At 36.5% G+C, this 6,255-nt stretch overlaps 1 long non-coding RNA gene across 2 annotated transcripts; it reads left to right on the top strand.

The window, feature by feature from the left end:
- The first annotated feature begins 645 nt into the window (after positions 1-645).
- Positions 646-5,510, top strand: LOC135834815 (uncharacterized). 2 transcript variants are annotated; one of them, XR_010556773.1, is made up of 4 exons: positions 646-1,028; positions 1,114-3,571; positions 3,659-5,092; positions 5,183-5,510. It is a non-coding gene; the product is annotated as an uncharacterized LOC135834815 (long non-coding RNA). The 2 variants fall into 2 exon arrangements; XR_010556772.1 differs by having other exon boundaries at positions 3,659-5,510.
- The last annotated feature ends 745 nt before the right edge of the window (positions 5,511-6,255 follow it).

Genomic DNA, 6,255 nt, shown 5'->3' with positions numbered 1-6,255 from the left:
TTATGTTTAGTGATTTTTCAAACATCTCGTGTAATTTTCGCTAAATCTCATTCGATGTCAGCAGTTTTTTAATCAATTTTTGAGTATCTTGAACACATCCCCCCCCCCCATTTTAAGGCATTTATTTCGGAATATTCTCGATTTTCCCCTATTTTTCAAGTTTTTGGACAAATCAGTAAGCAATTCAGGCGAAATTCTGTTCGAATTCGCTGTTTTTCTATGCAATTTGTTTTTCATTTCTCAAAATCCGACTTTCCAAACCTATAAATTTTCCATACAGAATAGCAAGTTTCAGAATGAAAACATTCTCAGATCGATAAATCACTGCAAGTAGGTGCGATCCTTCGGAGCGCCCCTATAGATCCTACAGCACACTACTCGTCTCTCCGAGGATCGAGACTCCGTTCAGAGGTTCTGTATTATTTTTAAGCAGCAACAAGCATGTGCTTGAATATGCTGATAACTCATTTAGTGACCCTAGAAAAATTTAAAAAATTCATTTTCGGAAATTCAAAATTGAAAAAATTAAAAAATGAAATTTTTTGCAAAAAATGCATCTTCGGCAGTGCAAAACGTCACTGATCCGAAACGATCACGGCCAATCAAAAGCTTGAACTTCGCGCACCCCCAATAGAACCAGTTTCGCAAAAACAAAACTGATAAACTTTTTTATCAAAACACACTTCTAAATTTCGTCAGTTGCGAATTATTTTGTGTTTTTAATACGATTTTTTGCGAATAACGTGAAGTGTTCGAGTATTTCTTTCTGTAAAATAATCAAGTTATTTGAAAGATGTCTCTAGTATCAAAGATTAAAACATCAATTAATTTAGAAGCGTATGCTGAAAAATTTATCCGTAAGTAACAACCTCTTATAAAAGTAAAGTAGAAAAATCATCAATCAAGAGTTTCTATAGAAATTTGATGCATTGAATGTGCTTTATTTTCAACAGCGAAAATAAGTATAATACCGAAAGAGACAATGGAAGAGATGAATATAAAATACGAATTTGAAAAAGACCTTAAAAGTGAGTGAAAAGCTGAAAGCAGGATTTAGTGACGAGAGCAAATAACCATCAGCCTATAATCATATCTTTGTCTTTCTGCAATTAGGTAAAGCGAAGATAGTTTGTCAGATCAAACACAACCAACATATCGTAGTTTTCAGAAGTGTAGTGCAAAGTACCACACGATGATGGTAGTGCCGGCATCGTATAATACAGCGTGAAAATCTAAACTAGATACTATTCCATTTCTATTTTATCGTAACATCGTTCATTTTCTCTTTTTTCATGTAGAAAGCATTCGCCGCGGAACATAGATGGTTAAATTTACCTTTGGGATCCACTTCTCAGCCAGGTAGCTTTTCTATAAACTGAAAAAGCTACAAACTCAGCGAATGACGGTGTCATTCCTGAGTAACTGGCTGAGAAGTATTTCTCAAAGGTAAAAAATCTTCTCTTTATAAAACTCATACACGAACGGGCGTGTCACTGAGTAAGGAAAATTAATGAAATAAAAAATGATCTACATGATGGTTGGTGACCTCACGTAGATCTCAAACGAAGGAAGCTACTCTACGATCGTAGCAACCTTCTCCAAAAATGATTTTTTTTTCTATTTTTTTTTACTTTGATACAAATAAAATTTCTTAACGGATCAGCCAGAATAACTTTATTGGTTGAGAAATATACCTTGTTATTTTCCACAACCCTATGTTCCCAAGATATACAGCGACGAGCTGATTGCAAGAGAGTTTCGCTTTTGCTTTCTGCATGTGGTTCTTTGAGAACATGGAAGCAACATATGTCAGATTCCAGGCGAGGTTTAAACATTGGAAAACCTGTTAATGGAGTTGAAGGACTTGGCATTTTGTCTCTGATACCAAACTTCAACATTACATTCTGCTTCTCAACCAGATTATCTACATAATGTGTGTTTAGGTGAGATCAATGATTATTACTTAAATCTATGCTGGGAAAGTGGGTATGAGGTGAGAATCGTCGCAGATAAAGACGATAACGGATTCATCAATGTAAGACAGATAATAACCTATCTCAACTTTTTCCAGCTCGAACAACTCTGTGAGGACCCAAAGCTCCATTCAAAATTTGATAAGCGTTCATTGCGAAAAATAATGATGGATTTTTATTATACGTAAAGATCTTCTTGACAAATTTCTCAAGGAATATCAACAACCTCAAACTGATCAAAATAAACAAGAACAAAACAATTCCAATCAAAATGACAAATCCCCATCAACAGATTTCAATGAATTTAAGCGAAAAAACCTCGAAGATCACATTTTAGATGCTGGACTCGGAATTTGGAGCTCGAATTGATGAGGATCTGTATCCATATTATACCTACCTTTAGACAGACCTACGAGATCCCGCGAATTATGACCGAAGTGCACGCTTGGCAAAATCACCTTAATGAGCCGAAATTCCTGTACGGACCGATCTGGTCTTATATCAATGCTCGCAGTGCACTACCTTGGCCATTTACCTACCATCATCGGCAAGGTCAGAGGTCAAAATCTCGAAGTTATTTACAACTCACGGCTACCTCATTCAATAGTATCTTCGAAAGTGGTGGATTATATGGGCTGGTCAAACCCTGGACTCGTCGTTAAAAAACCTCTTGATAAACCAATCGTTATCTATGTACCCTGGAGAGACGATTTCCGCCTCAAATGCAATTACTCGGTAAACTTTCCAGTGACGCTTAATCCCGGTATGCCTGGATACGAGAATGATGAACACGTCATCAACTGTTTCGTCACCGATTTCGAGCCATATCGAATTTCCGGAAAAGTCCGTGGCTCGATCATCTTAGGCAGGAATTTTACGTCGAAAGTCATCTCTTACGATGACACTAAGGTGGAACTAATATACATATTTTCAGAAACTACATTCTTTCAGCTATTTTTTGACATAATAACTTAAGCGATTAACACATTTTGTCACATCTTGATGAGAGTTTTAAAATATGTATCTCCTCCATCCAATTTTCGTCCAACCCCATAAGGCACACAATTTTTTATTGCTATTTTTCCCCGCTATGTGGCGAATAAGTGCGAATAACGCGTCTAATTCACCAGTAAATCACCCTCCATCCAAATCAGATACAGTGATTTTGAAGTTCTTTCTGACCATTTTAGCACAAGTGCATCTGCCAGCCCAAACAGAAAACCTGGGTGCCTTTTCGTCTTTCAACTTTATGGCCCATTCATGGAGCAAAGACCACCACTTACGCACATGTTGAACACTTGTACCCTTACATCCATGCCTCTAGGCCAACTGTGGATGAATTTCAGTTTGGGGTTGTCGTCAAATTTCAAAAATTGGATGATACTGCGAACTACTTTGTTGGACGAAAATTGGATGGACGATATATTTTAAAACTCACATCAAGATGTGACAAAATGTGATAATCGCTCAAGTAATTATGCCAAAAAATAGCTGAAAGAATGTAGTTTCTGAAAATATATTAGTTTTTTACTTTATCTGAATTCTTCATTGAGAAAAAAAATAGGGATCTTTACTTTTCTACCGACCCTCGTATATAGGTAATAAAGTATGTTCATTAACTCAATTTTTTTTGAATAAAATGAGTAGGTAATTAATTAAATGATCTGGTTAATTACCATTGCCAGAATGTTAACGTCATATTTACTTTATTGGAAGAAGATGGTCGTCCCGGTCAGTCTCCTAGTTTACGTATAATGCGAGAGAACCTTACGTTACTGAAAAATCAACCTGAATTGAGAAGACGAGGTGTTATAGGCAAGCTTTTGAAAATCGTAAGTATATTGTGTTTGATATGATGATTTGTTCAAGTGAAATGTTCGCTAATTGATCGTTTAAATTCTTTCAAATTTCAATCAAGATGAATACGATCACAATACCAATATACAAGTACGTGGAATACGCTGGATCGCTAAAAAAAAAATTAAGGATTTTGATCAAATTCACTGGAGACCTTCGTATTGAGTACGAATGCCACTCGGAATTTTTTTTAGCTCAAGAGGTGCCACTGGAGAGCGAATTGGATCCTCAAAAAGGATCCATTCCCGAAAAAAGCGTGGTTCTTTCGCTCTGTAGCGTTTACCCAAACAGTTTTGGAAAAAATGGCCCCGTTCCAAAAGATGAAATTTGAGATTCTGCATCGACTTAGGCTATTATTGCAATTAAAATTCAAGGCCAAATTCCAATTTTCACACAGCAGGTTTATCAATTTGCAAATCGTTCAATTTGGGGTAAATTCATCATTTTAAAATAATTTCTTCCCAAATAATTTGGCATTAATTATGCCGAAACATCAGAAAATTATTATCATTTCTGAAACTTAGTTGATATTTTGGAACGCAGTGGTGTCAATTTTTTGGCCATTATTGCCAATTTTAAAAAAAAAAAATCGAGAAAAATAGCTATAAACTTATTAAATTCTTCACATTTTCTTGAAATTCGCAATAATCACCAAAAAATTGACACCACCGTATTCCAAAATATTTCCCAAAATTCAGGAATGACATCTTTCGACGTGCTTGGCGTAATCACTACGTAATATCCGAGAAGAAAATACTTTCAAAACACCAATTTACCCAAGAACCAAAAAGTGGTTTTAGATTTTGATGGTAAGGGCCGAGTTGACGTAGAATTTCGAATAGCACTTTTTTAAAATGGACCATTTTCCCCAAAACAGGTCAGATAGGACCAGAGATGAAAAAAAACGAGATTTTTTCAAAAATGCTCCCTCTTCAATGACTCATATTTCTCCTCCCCAAGGGTTACCTCTGATGTTGAAATCATTTCAGAGAGACATTCTACTCGAAATGAGAGGCTCTCCACTGAATTTGGTCAAAATCCTTCGACATTTTTTTTTTTATGATCCACCAATTTTTCATTCTATCATTTTGTGAATGATCCCGGAAACCATTGGGCGCTTGTCACAATAAATTTGGCGCAATGACCAGAAACCGAGAGACGAAAAGTTTTATCAGCGACTCAACAAGCAAATTGTTTGCTTCTTGAAGAACATGCGTAAGGTTACGTCGAAGAAGGCGATGCATATTACTACCGCAAATGTAGTACGTGATCTATCTGGACACAGAGTGTCCGTATCATTGGGGTTACTTTTTTTAAAAATTCGATATGTAATAAAAAATTTTCTTTTGCAGTTCGAGCCCAATCAAGGGAATAGCGTTTCCGAATGCGGTGTGTTTGTGCTAGAATACATGCGTCGTACGTTGGCCGGGCAAGCGATGGACTATTCTTTGTCGGATTCCCCGGAAATCCGGAGACGCTTGCTCGGTGATCTGTTATCCGGCTCCCTACATACATAGGTAAACAATTATTTTTTTATAATATATCTCGTGCCAAACTTCCAATACAGGTTGCCTGCGATGCTCAAATTCGGGTCAGCGTTCGGTACGCTCTCGACTGCCTTCACGCCATGAAGAGTACTTTCGCTGGTTAGGTGCTCTCGCAAAAGCCTCACAACGCATGTAAAAGCACCCGGGAATGTTCCGATATTCCTTGAAAGTTTCCATAAAGATTCCGGGAAACCATCCCGGTTGCCTTTTGGAAGCTTTTTGGAGGGTTTTGGAGCTTTCTGCGAGATTGTTACGGCATTGGCAGCCTGAATTCCCAATAATAAAAATAAGAAAAAAAAATTAATTGAAAATTTTGAAAATCACTTCAAGTTCATTAGATTTTGGCTATTAGCTATTGGCTGACAATTTTTCATTGAGCTGGCTTTTGGCTATGCTATCGGCTTAAATACCATTTGCTTGAATCAGCTACTGGCTATTGGCTTTTGGCTAGCCAATAGCCAAAAGCCAGCTTAATGAAAAATTGCCAGCCAATAATAGCTAATGAACTTGATGTAATTTTCAAAATTTTTCAATTCAATTTTTTTTTCATATTTTATTTTTTTTCACTCAGGACTCACGTCTTACACTCACTGACACCGCAGAATCGTTTTTTTTTGGGGGGGGGGGTTTCTGTTTCGGTTTTTGTTCATGGTTTTCAAGCCCTGATTAGTTTGACAACCAGTTGCTTTCATACTTTCATTCCATTTCATGTATGTGTAATGATGAGAGTTTTTTCTTCAGTAAATTTAGCCAAGATGTCGGTTTTCGATTTAGACAATAAGCTACATAGTTTTTTGAGTAAGTGCATCAGAAAAATTCATAGTATGTTGCGAACATTATTGATGTACGAATTTGAGATATCTCATTGATTTTCTTTT

This window comes from Planococcus citri, chromosome 2, assembly GCF_950023065.1.
Source record: "Planococcus citri chromosome 2, ihPlaCitr1.1, whole genome shotgun sequence".
NCBI lineage: Eukaryota > Metazoa > Arthropoda > Insecta > Hemiptera > Pseudococcidae > Planococcus > Planococcus citri.
This window is presented reverse-complemented; position numbering and strand designations above follow the sequence as displayed.